The sequence below is a fragment of the Falco biarmicus genome, chromosome 7 (assembly GCF_023638135.1).
Source record: "Falco biarmicus isolate bFalBia1 chromosome 7, bFalBia1.pri, whole genome shotgun sequence".
Taxonomy (NCBI): Eukaryota; Metazoa; Chordata; class Aves; order Falconiformes; family Falconidae; genus Falco; species Falco biarmicus.
In genome coordinates, this window is record NC_079294.1 from 51,859,168 (window position 1) to 51,877,000 (window position 17,833).

At 40.8% G+C, this 17,833-nt stretch overlaps 1 protein-coding gene across 2 annotated transcripts in view; it reads left to right on the top strand.

Annotated features, from left to right (window-relative positions):
- The window catches only part of RORA (RAR related orphan receptor A), a 384,551-nt gene that overhangs the window by 74,687 nt on the left and 292,031 nt on the right, over positions 1–17,833 (top strand). The window lies entirely within an intron of this gene.

Below are 17,833 nucleotides of genomic sequence, written 5' to 3' on the forward strand. Positions count from 1 at the left end.
TCTGCTGCAAAGAGAAATAAGGCATGTGGCGATTGACAGATTTACGTATCCAGATAAAATCTTCACTTTTCCAAAAGCAGAACTTTCTCTTTATGCAATGTTACTTTCAAAGCTCCAGCTCCTGCTGCGCCTAATGGCAGGTATGTTTCCAGCTACTTCCTTTTTATGCCTGAAAATGGGATCATTCTCAGGTCTCCCCATTGTCATCTGGTAGCTATTCCCTTTCACTAATTTCGCCAAATGAGTTGTGGCCCACTCTGAAGACTACAGGATTCATTAGTGTGAAGCATAATAAGAATGTCCTTGGTGTTCGAACAGGAAGAAAATATCCCAAAGGCTGCCAGAGATAAAGATCACCCACTGAAAGGATAAAAATGAACAGTGCTTCTTGCATGGAACCTAAAAATACAATACTTGGTTCTCTCACACAGAGTTTAGTTGTTGAAATAACTGGATCGTACAGTGCCAGGATTATTTTGGTCTCCAGAAAATATGAAGTCTTGCAAGTTTAAACAAAATGTATATTGGGGGAAACGTGGTTTCAAGTCTAAACTGTACCCAGCGTTCTGGGGCGAGCAGGGTTGCTGTGTGTGAAGGTATGAGGACAGAACTTGCAAGGTCCCTTTTCAATACTTAACTCTTCAACAGACTTCTTGAATAGCTTGGGATTAGTTGCTTAATCTTTTCATGCTTGTTTTCTGTCAGCAGGTTTTTTGAAAGTGAAATGGGAATAACCATGCTTTTCTGCCTGAGAAAGTGGGTTATAGGTGGGTTGATTGCTGTGTTATTTCGAGTTCTCAGTGTCAATAAGACGTAGAAAAAACAAGTTGAGTAGACTGTGGAGTTTGACATTCATCAAGCTGATTACTGTTGCCTTTAAACAGATTATTTATTATGTGAACCTATGCTTAAGGCCCTTGCTGAGTGGTAGTTCTACATTAATAATTAAATACTCCTTTCTCTATTGTAACATGAATATGTATGCATAGTATATGTACATATATGTAGAAATGACATCTACCGAACGGATCCTACACGCTATATTCCAGCTTTTAAGATGCTGTAACAAGACATGGCTCTGCAGATTTTATTTTACTGTTATAAACACACACAATTTCCTATTGTGCCCTTGTTTCTGAGTCCTGCTTCAGATCATAGAGCTGGAGGAGAAAGAAGAAAAGAGGCAGCTTTTACAACTGCAGCCAGTGCAACTAATTGTTCCTACTAGGTAAGGATGCATCCCTTTTACTGGCTCTCTGATGATGGCTTTTTGTTTCTAGCTACAAGCAAATCTAATTTGCAAATGAAAAATTTCATTATAGCAGAAGTTGCCTGCAAGGGAATTAAAGGAGGCACATTCAAAAGAATTCAGCAGAACGTACAATTGCTTCTTAAAGAATGGATTTACAATCCCAATTCACAATTAAAATAACAATTGCTTTTAAGTGGTACCTATTATTTTTAAAAGGTTAGATATTCCAACAATAGAATTTTAAGGGAATAAGGCAGCTTGTGAGCAAAACGGGTGGTAGGTAATTGGCAAAGCTCACTTAATATTTTTTGTTTGCTATCCAAGAGCTATTCACGATGCCACTGTAACAGTATGTTGTTGGTACAACAGAGCTGACAGTTTTCTGAGATGAAAAGAAGAGAATGGAATTAATCACACAAACTTCATCATCCAGTCTGGCATAACTGAAAGTGAGTTCTGCTATACTTGAACTATTTTAAATAACTTCATGTTTTATTAATACAATTTTTTCTCTGTTAACCTCTTCTGCACTTTCTGTCCAGAATGCCATTGTGACTTCTTGTCCTTTGGCAGGCTGGCCCTGGTACCTGGGCAGCTTGAGCAGTGCTGGCCGTAGCATACAGCAAAGAGGAGTGCTGCGGCAGCCCTGATACTGTACCAGTTGTGTACGTCAGGTAACGTATAAGATGGCATGTGAAGGGTGGAAATGGGTGAGAGCTAGCACAGGGAGTTCCAGGCTGGTGTGGGGATGCTAGCGCTGCCCCTTCTGGGGAGGTCCCCCTCTGTGCCGCTTAATATGCCAAATGCCTGGCTCTTTAGTATTACCCTGCAGTAGCTAGAATGTTTGTACTCTTTTTTTTTCCTCCGCTCCTTTGTCCACAGAATGGCTAAGAGAAAGAGAAAACCGTAACTGCTTTGTGCTGCGGTGCCTACTTTAATCATTAGCTCCAGAGAGACTAAGTTACGTGCAGAGCAGCCAGATTATTAATGTGCTGAGAAATATTTATCATCTTAAAAATAATGTATGTTTTAGAAATCTCTTACATTTAAGGTAAATGTGACTACATAAAAATAAGCTTGTGGTTCTGAGTTTGAAGACACTGGCAGGGTCCTTGTTCAGACAAGACGAAATAATTTTCCGTAGCTTTTTCTCCAAGCCTGCTTAGCAGCCAAGTCTTCTGATACTGTCTGCTTTGTCTGAGGTTATGCAGAAAGTGCCCAGCAGGCTTCCTGAGGGTCCTGTGTCCCTTGGGAGGGGAGAAGAGAGAGTATTAGGGGTCAAATTTTTCTTGAATTTTAACTCCATCATTCATTATGGGTTTACACTATTTTTGCCTCTTCTGTTATGTCATTAGAAGCCATGTTTCCTGTCCATTGTTGGCATAATGTTTCCTCAGGTGAGGAAGGATGCCCTCTTTTTCTTTTTTAGTTTAGTGAGATATCATCTGACCTGTGTGTTCCACAATTTGGCAATATTTTGATATGTTGGCCTCTTTCGGAGAGAAAGCAAAGGGTTTGCAGGAAGATAGTATTGCTGGCTTCCAAGGAAATTGCCCTAGCTCAAATCTTTTACATATTTAATGCCAAGTTACGGATGTCTTTGTGCTCATGATACAAAATACTGGTCTTGCGTTAGCTAGTAAATCACACTTTCCTCAAAGGATCACTTTGATTCCTTTCACTGTCTTTCCATTGAAGTTGCAAATTGCATCCACTGTGACATAACCTTGGTATGTTGGGTATCTGCCCCAAACCTGTTATGAATATTTTGCTTAGGGATGTGGTTCAGTGATGGACTTGGCAGTCATGGGTTGGACTTGATGGTCTCAAAGGTTTTTTCCAACCTAAGTGATTCTGTGATTCTATGAATTTATATTTCTACCTGCAGCTTGGATTAGCCGTGTGAGCCTGTGAAGGCTCTCTGCAGTTCAGGCAGGCAGGAGTCCTGTAGGTACATGGTCAAAGTGGAGGCGCCATGAAACCATGTAGTCCCAGCTCATGGTATTTGATGCACACCTGTTGATACCAAGGAGCTTTCACAACTGTGGATTTCTCTGTTCTTTCAGGTTTTGACATGCCTTCTGTGTCTCAGGAATACAAATTACATGCAGAAAGAGGAGGGAAAGGGTGTTTGAAATATTGAAATGTTCTATCGAGAAAGTAAAATGTGTAAACTACTCTGAAATCATTCAGCTGCTGCACTTCTTTAAAACAGATGCATGTGTTCCTGTGCATATGAGATGTAGTCTGTGATGAATGATTTTTTCCCGATTACCATGTGCAAAATGTTATTGTTCTTTTGAGAAATCTGTTATTTTGTAGTTCACCTACAAAATTTATGTAGTTTATGTGATTTATGTAGTTCACCTTTAACAAGTTAGAAAAAGAGCTTATTTTAGAAAGGATGCAGATTTACAGTAAGTTTTATTTTAGTTAAAAATCCTACCCCTTTTTTCAGATAGCATATTTCTTTAAGGAAGAGAACGTGGAGTTGTGGTAAATTGGTCTAAGCCAGGAACTGTACTTCAAATATACATCACATACATACGTAGCCTGATAAAGAGCTTTCTGTAACGACTGAGAGAAAAATACTGGTGGCTGACACTGTCCTAGAACGGTCAGTAGGAAGAGACCTGGTAGCACCTCTTAGGAACTCCTGATTGTGCAAGGGCTGTGTTGTAGGTTAATGTCATATATCTTAGGTAATGTGAAATCACAGCAACAAAGGCTTAAGAGACTGTAGCGAGGAAGGTGTAGTTGAATTGCATGCACTTAGGATTAGTGCTCTGGCACTGCATTCTGAGACCTGTTTTAATAAAAATAAGTGTTCTTTTTTCCCAGGTTATGTTTCCTAGAGTGTGGTTTGGGTTTTGGCAATAAGATTTCATGGTCTGTATGTGGTCTAAGGGACCTCGCTGTCAAGAAACGAGGAAAGGCATTTTACCTGACCTAAGGTAGCCTCGTATCACATGCTGTAGGCATGATTATGTTCTGAGATGGTACAGAGAGTATTTTAAAGGAATAGTTGGAAAAAGCTGACTGGTTTTCAGGATACCAAAATCTTCTTGGCATGCTCCTTTGCTATGTGACTTCGAATGTGACTTTCTCTCTCCTCTTGCCTTTGAGCTGCACTTCTCCAATAAGTAATTGCTTCTAGTGCTGCTGTCGCTTTAGTTTATTTCTTTTTACCCATCTATCTTATTATAGTGCTTTAAATATGACTAGACAATTTGGTTCTTTATGTGATGTGGAAATGTTTTGTCTTTGCTTTATAAACACTGACAGTACTTTTTAGCACAGGGATTGCCAGCCAGGCTATTTTTTTTCATACTCTTGGAGGCAGTGAAGTTTTGAAACAAAAGTTTTCTTTTTTTCATAGGCTCTGAACTTTCAGGTTACAAATCACTTTCTACATGCTAATAAGCTTAGATAAGCAGAGTACATGTTAACACTGTTGTACAGATGGGGGAATCGAGATACGGGAACATTAAGAAACTTGCTTGAGGAAGTCTGTGGGAGCTGACCTTATTCTGTGAGAGACCCACGCACCATCCTTTTTCTTGTCAGATTCTTTTTACTTACTCAAGCCCCTCCCCTCCAAAGAAGTCATTGGTACATAAAAAAGATATTTCAGATTCTATCTATGTATCTATATTTACCTGCAGCTATGGTAATTTATTATACGGTATTCCACATGGGACTGCAATCTTCAGTCAATTGCAAAGTGTTTCCTAGTTTTAGAAAGCAAATGCTGCTTTGCTGGTTATCTGGCAAGCTGCGTTTTGGAGGCAACCACACCAGGAAGCGAGTTCTGCAAAAAGTACAGCGAGTGTGTGGCGTGGAGCTGACTTGCATAAAGAAAGTGTTCCTTCACCTCAAGTACCCTGCAGGTCGTGAGCCTGACTACACTGAGCTGCACACTCTGTCCTCATCTTTAAATAAGAAGCTCCAGTGTCATTTGGCATGGTGAAGAAATTGGTGGTGTTCCTCTCCCACAGGAGTGGATGTATGGAGTTAAACAGTATAGGGAACTAGACATTTACTATTACCATGGCAACTTCAGATCATGATTTATTAAGCCATATTTTTTTCCACATTCGAGACTATGCATTTTTGTTGGTCTGAGCTCTCCAGAGACTGTTTCTTGCCACTCCCTAGCGTGTCCTTTTCTCCCATCCAATTCTTTGCTTCTCCTGGCTGAAATTACAGAATAATGGAAATGTGTTTGTAGCAACCATTATGTCAGGCAAAGAAGGCTTGGTACAGTTATTGCTCTATTAATAAATACGCTACTGCTGGTTACCACTGTGGACTGGGACACAATTCCAATGGCTGGCATAGCAATTAGGAGCAGAGGCAGCGCCGGAGAGAGAGCTTCACAAGTGCTAATAGAGCACAAGGTGCTGCAGGAAGGGAGGGGGAGGCCTTTTTGCCTGGCTGGGCTCTCTCTTTTTATTCATCTTAAACTATTCCTCTTGCTTTTACTCCTCTGGCCATCTCTTCCTGCTCTCAGCCCTGCAGTGGTTGTTTCCATAGTCACCCCCAGCTACCAGGTCTGTGCAATTATTACTGCAACAGTGCTGGAGCCTCCCGAGTTGCAGTTCCCCTTTGGAGCCTGCGATCCGCTTTTCTGGTGTAACTTCGGGGTGCTTAGTGAGCTGGGCTGCATCCACCCAGTTGTGTAGTCATCAGGTATTTGCCAAGCTAGGGCCTCAGTGGCTTCTGTGGTCAGAATGACATTTGCCCTGTTTTGCACGACTCCTTGTGACAGTGGCGGCCTCTGTCCCTGCCTGCACCCTAGCGTACTGCAGCCGTTCATGGCCTGCTCGGCACCTTAGGCAAGCCTGCCTTGTTCAGCCTTTGGAACGCCAGCTCCACATAGCCCTAAGAAAAGTCTCCAGATGCATATACAGGGGACTTAATAAATTATTCATTTTTGAGCTGCGTAGACAGTTTGAAAATCTTGAGGATGATGGTAACCAGGCCCAAGCAAACAAATCTAATGGAACAGTTGCCAAATATAGAATCGTGAAATGAATCCTCAGAGCAGAACATATCTCTCTCAAAAATCTGGCATCTTTCTTATCATGCATCTATCTTTAGGAGCAGACAGTGATCTTTATGGATCTAATCTCTAACAACATTAATCTATGTGTAAACATTACTTGTTTCAAGTTTTGGTGTAAATGGGTTTGGGTTTTATTTGTTTTCATTCTCTGAAGTACAGGAATGCCCCTAGGATTCTTAAATAACTTTGTTGTGATACTTCTTGATGTGTAAACTAGTTTTCCCTTACCAGTATCTGCTGGTTACTTGCCTTTTCTCAGTAAGATTTATTCATGTAGTGCAGTTCCATTATCATTTGGCCATATTTATAATATTCTTTTTTTACTTGATTAAATCATTCATTATGGACTTCCTAATGTGATAATTATATAATTATTCACGTGTTTATTTCAGTATTGATTGCGTAAGTGTATAAATAGCTAACGCATTGCTTTGTTCTTTAACCAACGTACCCCTGAGTTAACTCCACCAGTAAGAGAATATCTACCTGTGTGGGTCGTTTCCTTAAATGCTTTCGAGAGATTTAAAATTTTTTTATGAGAACGGGGCACACAGCCCTTCTCTAGGAGAACTTTCTAAGTTTTGTGGTTTTTCTCTTGGGTAATCTACATGGCATTCTTCTAAGGCAGGGATATTTTCTTGTCCTTGTTTCTAAGCATATTATAAAAGAAAGAAAACAAAAATATTAAGTGTGAAAGCATTAATAAGCAATACAGAACCCAGTTTTAAGCATGTGAATCAAAGCCTTGCTAATATTCCTCAATATAACAACATAAGGAAATCTGCAGGTGGGGGGGTTCTGAAGAGTACGTACATGTTTACAGCAACAAGGAGTTGCTTTAGGTGTGAAGAACTGGCTGAAGTACAATGCTACTTCGTTTCTGACAGCATCGCTTAACATTGTACAAGTATTATCAGAATTTACATACTTGTATTTTTTAAATTAAAGACTTTGGTGTGGAGGAGGAAAATACCATATTTTAAGTCTTATCTGTATAATATGAAAAGGTTGCTGAACAGCATATAAATTTCACCAGCACCACCCCCACCCACCACCTCAAAAAAAAAAAAAGAAATAAAATTAAAAAATCGTTCTTCTGTCATGCTGGACAGAGTTTGTAGGAAACATTTTTCAATTTCAGCTAAAAATGACTCCTTGCTATTGTATGTGCTTGCAGCTCTTCGTCACTTGGTTCTATTGTTTGACCTGTGCTGTTTTTCAAAACCAAGCTAAAATACTCATCTTTCAGTGTTCGTTGCCAAAAGACAGTAGTGTATCTCCCCACCAGTGCTTGTTAATTTGCCTGTGTCTTTTGGATTTTCACGTACAACACAAGTTTACCAGTGTGTGTGTTAGCTATCGCTGTTACCTCATAGAAATCAGGTGCAGTAGAATAGCTAAAATCCCTGTTGTTGTTATCAGGGAAGTCAGCACAGTATATTGCAGTGATGATACGAAAAACCACTTTGCCCAACTCACCAACTGCTACAGGGACAGTTTCTATAATCCAGTGCCTGCTGGGGACAAGAGAGATTTGGTTCTGGCACCTATTATACATCGGTATATATGTCTGATGAAAAAAATCTGTGCTAAAAGCATGTAGGAAGACAGAGAACGCAGGGAAAGGGACAATTCATTTGCTGCCTCAACCTTTTAGAATCCTTTTCTGCTTGACAACTTGAATGAACTCCCTGGGTAACAAAGTGTCTTCAACAATAACAAAGGGAGATTTTTTTAAAAAAATCTTTAATTATAAAAGGAAAAGAACAGGGAAAAAACAAACAAACAAACCCAATACCTCAAACTATGAAGAAGCCCCAGAGAATCACTAGCTGGATTTCGCAGCTAGAGAGCTGCAGTCCCACCATTATTATCATGTCAGAGCAATCTCTGGGAATTGCTGCTGCAAATTCAGAGATGCCTGGGGAGAATTCAGCTAGTCAGGAAGAAAAAAAAAACAACAAAAAAACCCAAAACAAAACCCCACCAACCACAGAAAAAAACCAACCCCCAAAACTCAAGCACAACCAACTAAACCCCGTCCTGTAAACAGATTGTTAAAACTGATGGCAGAAAACAAACCATGCAGATACGAAAGGCTGTATTTTGCATCACTTGCATCTCTAGTAGATTTTAGAAAGGACTGGAGGGGACCTTTATAATTCTCTAATCTGACTTGAGCTCAACACCTGCTGGAAACTTCTGCGCTGTATCAAGCCCATAGACTATTCTCTCCACCTTTGGTGTTTAAATGGGATTTGGTGGAGTTGAAACTATTGCTGTAGCAGTACCTCTGACCCCCATAATACCAGAAGCTGAACAGATAGCCTAAGTTTTCGAATGATGGGTTGTTATAGCAATATTTTCATGAAACTGGGAAACCACTGATCGAGCGCAATCGGAGCAATTCACTGCTAAACTAGGAAGCCTATATCCTACTGCAGAACTCATGCCTTCTGCTGTAGGGATCTGGCTTTAGAAGCATCCTTGATTTTTCTGCCAACAAGCCCATTCTTTGTGTGTTGAACATCACATTTGTAATATGTACAGGCTAGCTCTCCATGATGCCTTTACTGTTCCTTTAGTGGCATAACAGCTTAACAGCATAAAACTACCCATTTAAACAAGGGTGAAAAGAATAATTCAGAGATGGAACAAATTTGCTTTGCCTTGGTGACATTATGTGGGATTAGTGAACAAATATTGGTGACTGTCTCAGTCCAGTTCGCCAGGAAGGCATACAGTGTATATTTATTTTTTTGTAATATGACTCATCAGGCTGTTCCAAGGAATGACACCCTTGGGGATGCCTGCGATTGTCGTGCCCTGGGGAGGGAGACGTGATCTGGAGCAAAGCAAATCTTTAATCACATCCAGACAGAATGCACGAATATGAGGTGAGTTGGCATGTACTTGTTAGCAATGGCCAGTTTCTCCAGTGTCATATAGCCAGTTGTATTACAGGGATGCTTTTAGGTCATGCAGATGAAAGGATGACATTCACCATAAACAGTGAGAGTTTTTTCAGTGATTTGAAGGGGAGGCAGGGATTTTTGCCCCAAATATTTATATTTTTTTCAATGAGGTGTCGTCCCTGTCCCCCCCCCCCCCCAAGAAGTAAGATCAAACTTGGTCATATTAGGATGAGAGCAATTCATGCAAGACAGGAAAGGATGACTATAACAAAAGAGAATTATTAATAGGAGAATAATTTACATCAAGGGGATAGTGGGAGTAAAGTGAATTTTGATGTTTTGAAGGTTGATTGGGTGGGTGGGCGTGTTGACAATAACAAGACAATCATGTCTTCTTCAGGAACTTACTAACAGGCTTCAAGGTTTTAAAATAAAATGTACAAGTTCTGTGGAAAGTACTCTTTTTACAACAGTAGGAGCATAGTAGGTATAATTTTTTTGTAAAAGACTGGAACATAACTTCAGTTATATGCTGACCTTTCAGATCATGCTGTCACCAAAGTATTTTCTTTTAAATAAAACCTCCCTTTCCACAGTTCTAGGATTAAGCACTACAATTCAATTTTATCTATATAGCTTCAATAGCTTCTAGAAACCTTCAGGGTAATATTTCCATTTTCTAGAAAACATTTCCCTCTTGCAGAGGCTTATGTTGTGGGACAAAGTCTTTGGTGTGTATGATGATGCATTTCAGCAACATACAAATGCAGACAGACTCTTTCACATCGGCTTTTTTTGTCCAAGTTTATCTTAAAGATGTATTTTTAGAGGTATTAAAGTGTTAATAAACAATGGCAATCTGTAAAATGGTATCTGGGGGGAAAAAGATAAATCGATGGTGTGGTTGCTTTGTTGTGCTGTTAAAACAGTAAGCTCACACGGTAGGTATTTTTCTACTCATTGTGTAATCTGGAGCAAGTTGTCAAGTGGATTCTGGTTTTTGTCATTTTATTAGCGTGTATGCTGGGAAACCTCTGTACCAGGGCTAGTTCATACTGCAATGGAACCTGGGAAGCTGGCCTGGATGGAGAGCTCAGCAAACAGACAGATCCTGCTCCACTGAAATAGATGGTTTGATATTTAGCACTTTGGGGTCGGTTGAGTGTTCATAAAATCAGTGACTTGAAAAGATGAAACAGTAGCAAAGGCACCTAGAAAAAGCATGTGTCTGGGAACAAAATAGCAATAGGTCACTTGAAACTATCAGGGCCAGTGCTAGAAGAAGGCATGGGGAGTGAGGCATCTTGGATCCAAAGGTCCTCCCTCCAAAATTCCAACCCCTATTTATGCAATTACATGTAGTACTACAGAAGCTGAGGGAGCAATAGTCTCCCTCTAGCATTAGTCTGTGCGGCGTGTATGCCGGGTCATTGAACCGAGAGCGCATTTTGCTCTGTGCTGTTGCTGCACCCAGGTTTGTATCGGCGTGCTTGTGGATGCTTCTAGAGGCTGGACAAGATGCAGACAGGGCAGCCATAGCTTTGTGCAGAGAAAAGAAAAGAAAGTTCTTGCAGTGTTAAATCCAAACTGACTAAACTAAATCCTAGATAGCTTCTACATCTGAATCTTGTATCAAATTACTACATACTTGTTCCTAGACGTTGAAAGGAAATATTAAAAAAAGGTAATTGAAGGTGATGGTGGCTTTTTCTTAGCAGTTTTCTGTTTGCAAATTGCTAGTCTCTAGACCCTTTTGTAGAATATTTTTTAAAAAATAATATCAGTTTGCTGTTTGCACACCATTTTGGCTTTTAGATGATTTCAGCGCCAAATTTAGCAGTGACTAAGCATAAATTTGGAGAGAGGGAAGCTTTATTGCCATGTTTGCCTTTGCTCTAATCTAGTCCACTGTGTCCCGGTGCAGAGGCTGAGGAGGCATAAAATCAGATCAGTTTAACCACAGTGGGGGTTCAGCTTGAGAGAGCTGTTCCTTCGCTGTCCCTTCCGAGAATCCCTGGGGCTGAGTGAATCCAGCGGCTGAGGTGTGGAAGAAGGAGACAGATACCCCTGGGCTGGGAACAAGTGCATCACGTTACTTCAGGAGGTTTCCTAGTGTAAGCATTCGTGATAGTAATTATCCATGTGCCTCTACTTTTGTTCTTAGGGGATGATTAAAAATAAAAAGCCGTATTCCCTAACATCTTATACTATATGCCTCTGTGTGGTTGTGGGTTTTGTGTGTGATTTATTTTTTTTTTTAACTCAGCATGTAGTAAAAGGAAGCAGAAGATGATTTTCTAGAATGAGAAAGTAAGGACGTTTATTCAGATTCACTCTTCCCTTGTATCTCATACTTTCACTGCATCAAAAGATGATTTTTTAAAAAAATTATTTATATCTAGGTATTATAACCTCTGCTGTATTTCTGTCCAAGGCTTGGCTGTTGATGAGGCCACCTGAAGAACTGTCATGTCATCCAATAGTTTGGCTTTTCAGGATTATTGTTTCTATGTTATGTTGTTGGTTACATAGTTAGAGTTGCAGGTCTTTCCAGGTACTACCCTGAAAGACATTAAAGATCAAGCCTGCAGGCCCGTTTTTAAAGGTATGTATTGTGAACACACAGGTCTTGATCCATACTTATTTTTACAAAGGTGTTTGAACATACTAACCCAGCCCGGCGACTGTTGTGCCTGGGGCACCTCACCAATCTCTCAGCTCAGGGGGCTGTCGCGAGCTCCCCGGTTCTGGGTGGGTGAGCTGCATGGGTAGCACTGGCTGTTCCAAGCACCTCCAGAGGTGTAACAGGATTGTCCTGTGAGTGTCCGTGTCACTGGCCTGCTTTCCCGCTGTCAATAGCAAATTTTACAAAATGCTTTTGGGTGTAATGGTCCCTGTAAGGATAAATAGAGCAGTCATGCTTTCAAAAGCTTAAATAACTAACTGCTGGCACTCACAGAATACCAGTCCTCCATTTGGGAAATACCACTTGATGACAGAGTTGATGAAAGGTCCTCAGACATCAAACGCGTCAACTATATATAAAAAAAGGCATGCTATATATGGTCATTACTCTCTTTGGGAAGACATTCCTTCTGTTGTTCTCCTTCACTTATTTTAGTCACCCATTTCATACCTCCTCTTCAACACTTGACCCTTTAAGATAACCAATCTGTGGTGATGATCCATATTTTCTCCAGAAAACTTGGAACCAAAAAGACTTGCAGTGGCAGTGCTAGGAAATCCTGATTGTCTTAACTCCTGCTTTACATCAGCGCAACTTCACCTTTACGTTACAGATGCGATTCCCGGGTTTGAGAACTTCTGAACTTTACCCATTTGCAGCTCCTGTTTATGACAGAGCTCTTCATGTAGTCACGGGGGGGGGTGGGGGGTGTTCAATGCACATTGCTCACCAGGATTTAACCTAGAGTTCCTGCTTGCTTCTTCCTGCGAGTTCTTCTGTAGCTGCAGCAGTCTGTGCACCAAAGGCAGCTTCGGCTCACTGCCTCATCTCAGACACATGTTCGTGGAGAATCAGCGTGAGCTGGTACAGGCATTTGACAAGGATCAGGACTAGTTTCAACCCTGTTCAATATTTCTGTCAATTACTGGGAAGAGCCTATCTGGATCACTGATGCTTTATTTCCAGGTAGCGCAAAGAGTGGCAGAATATGAGATAAAAAAGCAGCAGACACTTTACACAGAGAGGTCTGAATTGTTTTGCCTGTTTAAGCAGAGGGCCTGTGTGAATCAGCTTGCTTGAGACAAAGAAATGCTTTAGTGAGGGAAGACACTGTCATGCAGAACCGAGATGGTCCTCTCAGGTAAAAGCTGGCCACAGGCTTCTAGTGGAAAAGAACCGCAACGCAATACTTCTTCGTATAAATGGGAATGAGAGATGGGAGAGAAGTGTTGCCTGCTTATGTGCCTCTGTATGTTGGCAAGACAATGCTAGAATAATTCCTGTCATTCTTAAGATCCATGTTTTAGGAGGGACATTGAAGTATTGAGTAAAGTTCAGCAAGTCACCACGAAATATTTGGACTAGCAGAAGGTGGTCAGTCTTCAACCACCTGGAGCATCATCTCTTAAATTTGTCATGGGAAAACTGGGCGGCTGTAGGGTAACAGTGTTGAAGAGTCTTCAGAGAAAGAAAATATGGGGTACTAAAGGATTCTTTTTAAACTAACAGAGAGAGGCAAACTGGGAACCAGTGGCTGAAACGCTGGAGGGGTGAACTCAAACTGGAGAGTAGGTAAAAATGCTCAACACTGAATGTGGTTAAATGTTGCAATGGATTACGAGGAGGAACAGCGGCTGCACCATTTCCTGAAGTCTTCAGATTCAGCTTGGATGTTTTTCTGTAAGAAAAGTTTTAATCAAACACTATTTATGTGCCTCAGTGCAGCGGTTAATGATGTAAAATGCAATGACCTATGATATACACGTCTTAGGATATGCAAGAATAGATCATCCCACTCATCTTTTTTTGACTTTAAATTCTATGAATTGATGGATGTCTGCTAGTGATACAGCTTGAATAAGTCTTTGTACTTTGCCCTAATTCTACAAGTCTTTGTAAAAATTTTTCTCATTATAATCTTAAGAATACCTTACGTGTTATTCTCTCAGTCTGTTAGCTACTATTAGCAACCCGTATGAATCCAGCCATTGGTGGTGTAAGAATTGCTTGGGAAATAATTTCACTTTCTCATGCAGGATTTTGATAAGGTGGAAGTAATTTCAACTTTTAACTCTGCATTCCTGAAGACCAATGTTGTGAGTCATGCAACTTTTTCATGAGAAAATTATGGTAAGTTTCAGTGCTCAGAAAATATAACCTAGTGCCTGCATGTTCAACAGCACAGAATCCAGTACTTAGTAGCTCTTGAATTCTTCTGTTCTTTGAAGGTCAGATACTGGCCACTCTAAAAAGCCTGGCTACTGCATGTGGACCATCCGTCTGAACTCGGGTTTGCTGTGGTATCACAATTTTCTGGTTTGTATTTAAGGCCACTTCCTATTTCTTTTCTGTTGAAGAATATGAAATATTAGATCCAGTTACTATTTTTTATTTTTAACATTTATGGGAAACAAGAACAGCTTGTGGGTGTCTTAACAGAATTCTGTATGTGTGAAGTAGTATTTTTCTTTTGTGGTTTTTTTAATGCAGTGTAACTTATTACTGGCATATACCTAACACTAAGCACACATGTAAATACTACACCAATTTACAGACTTGAATAGTGCTTCATTGAGTTGATACATCCTGGTACCCTGCAAAATAAGGAACTTGTTTATTAGATGTCCCCCTGTTTATACAGCACCCGTGATACTGGGTGCTGATCGTGGTTGGGGCTTAGAAACACACACGAAATGGTGATAGCTTTTGCACTGTATCCATGGCGGAAACTGGCTCATACTGCTGGAGTGTTTTGTAAAAAGTCAAGGGACATTCGCTCTCTTGAATTCGGAAATGTATTTACCTTTCTGGTTATAAATTCTTTCAACAGCATGCCATTGTCCCCAAATAAATAACCATTCTGGCATAACTTATTTTCTGAGTGATGAATTGATACAGTTGATCATCTGTGCTGCATTTTGGTTTGTATCTTATGCATTTGATTGTGAAACTGAAATGAAATACTGAAGTTTAAAAGTAAGAGGGACTGAGTGAAGGAAGGGATAAGCTGAAAGATACTCTAACTGATAACATCATACTTTGCTCTCCCAAACAGCTTCTTTAAAGCCAGGAATTATTTCTCTATAGTACAGAATAAGGGGTGTGTTAAGTCCAGCAATCTTGACTTTATTTGTTTAAATTCTGATACAGGCTTTGCAGTAATGCTAAAGTTTTGTCATTTATCTGTATTTGAATCCCTGAACTCTTTCAAAAGATGCGTGGTGAATGAGTTACACATACCAAGTATTTATTGAAAATGGAATTGTCACTTCACTAATGTCTTGGAATCGTACAATAGCAATATGATTTGAACACTTTTGTTTCTGTGGACTTAAGCTCTGATACTTCCCTTGTCAGTCTGACAATTCCTTGCTCTGAAGTTGGAATATAAAAATATAAATGCAGCACAGAATTTCTCTTGCTGTTACCCAGTGACAGAAAAGTTTGCTGATAGAATTGCAGGAAAAATACTACAGGTTGAAGCGCGGGGTCTCTTGATCTTTGACACTAGCTGGTGGAGCCTTCCTGCGTCTCTAAACTTTCATTTTAGAATAGCTGATAAAATGATACATCTGAAAATTAAATACATTGAGCTCCACATAAAAATACCTTCTTTATTAAAGTGACTTGATTAACAGGGAAACAAATAGCTTCTTTTCCTACAGCCTTTAATTGACAGTTGTGAAAACTGAACATCTTCCCATTCCCTCTTCATTTCTTTTGATTTCATTTATGCACGCTTGCACTCCTGTTTGTTACAGTATTCTTGCAGTGACTTTGGTTAGCTTGGAAATATTTTATAGACTGTCATAATACATCTGTCTGATACTCTCTTGGGAAATGTGACAGAGAAATTATGTCTTCTAGCCAATAAGGAGCCCTGAACGGAAGCGCACTGGTTCAGGTTGGTGCTGCTCAGATGGACAGAGCTGGGGATTTGACCAGGACGTTGTTGTGATGTTAAGTGCCTCGTAGCCAGCGAGGTCCTTGAGCCCATGGGGTTGGCAGCAGTGAAGCACCTCAAGTTCCAGATCTTTCTGTAGCAGGTGGTTCAGCAGTGCTGGAAGGCAGGAGGAAGAGCTGTGAGGAAGGTGGTGGTGTGGGGAGGTGGCTAGAGCTGGCCCACGCCTTGCTTGGGTGGGCAGCGGGTGGACAGCCAGGTGGCCACGGGAGGCTCAGAACTACAGTTGATGATTTCTGCATAACTGACCTGCCTGGAGAGGATTTCAGGGCCCTTGGAGTGGGGACAGGAGGTTTCCATCCTTCCAAAAGTAAATTGTGGCCCCGGAGGGGCTGCAAAGGAAAGGAAAAGGCATCTTTGGGAGTGTATCGGTTCTCGGGCAGGTGCTTTGTCTGTGGGTAATTAGTGCTGTCCTGCATCTAATGCTGACAACTTTTTCTATCGCTAGCCGTGGTAATGTAGGAAAAGCAATGGGGATAAGAAACAGTGGAGATCGTCTTTGCTCTTAATCAGAAACAGGTATTATGATCTTCTGTAAATTACAAAGATGCTATTAAAGAATGTGCATGGCTTTTTTTTAAAAAAAAAAAAAAAAAAAAAAATCAAATGCTATTTCTGAGCTCCAAGGGCTGACAGCTGTTCTAGTTTTGCTTGGGGATGTTTTCACAATGTGGATTAATCAATGTTATGAACTAGGTCCATGGGGTTTTGGGAATGTAATTGGTTTCAGATGACACTTTGCTAGTCAATCTGCGAAACAGCCGAATGTTGACACAGCTGAACAATTCCAGCTGTTTCCACTCACCCCTTCTTCCCTCCCTGGATGCACCAGCCTTTTCCCTCTCTCGTCTCCCTTTCTTATTGTGACTTTGTAAAACAAATTTGTGATCTCGGTTTCTGTCATTTGTCTCTGCTTTGGTTTTGCTTCTTCCCAGCATGCTTTCAAAATGTACGATTTTAGGTGTGGCTTTTTGATGCCTGTTTTTATCACTTTGTGCCTGATTTGGTTTACAGATACGAACTTGCTTGAAGCATATTTAGATGTTGCGTGAAGGTGCAATTTTTAGATAATTTGATAAGTTTGAAAATACTTCTACATTTTTTTGTGAGAAACCACTTCTTCTCTCAAAAAAACTGACAAAGAAATGAAGATAACGGAGGACAGGGACAAACTGGGGGGACTTTGCGCAGAGACATACCGTGGGACACGCTCCCCTGCCTTGTGCTTCACCCAAGCTGACAGCTCAGCTTGGTAAGGCTGGTGGCACTTCTGTGCTGAGCACTGAGACCTTAATGGCTGGTAGAAATAACTCCCCAGAAGGAAGTGGCTCATAAATTGCCTATTCTACTTATACTTCTAGAATTAATTTTTAAAGTTATTTTTCTCTTACTTCCCCATTTTTTGCCCCATCATACGATGAGCCTAGGTAAGCCCTGAATATGTCATGCCACCTGCATCTGGGGTTTTTAATGCAGCGTCAGTGCCATTCCTGATTCGTGGCAATAAAGAAGGAGGTAGATGCAATGTAAGACAACGCGTGTTCATTTTCCACAGCCTTTTTCATGCTGGCTGAGCTTCAGGGTACTTGCAGCAAGGAACTGCAGTGTGGCCCAACCGGCTATTCTGTTAAAACCCGCGTACGCGAACACCTACGCACAGTCCACAACTAGGGCGTTTGAATGAGTAGGCCAAACCCACCGATGAGGGTGCCTGGCTATGTTGTGAGAGCCTTTGGTCACGGTACCTCTTGCAATCGGCTCGTGGCTGCTTTTTTAGCAGTAACTACAGCACTGGTGGTTTTCTGGTTTTAGTGTCATTTTCCCATTATGAGTTTGGACAAATCTCAAAGGATGTATGCTCCCTCTTGTTTGTGTGACTCCTCCGATGGCAGAGTATTCTGATCTAAAACTGACATGTAAAAAATTCCAGAATCTGCTGGTTTCAGACAGC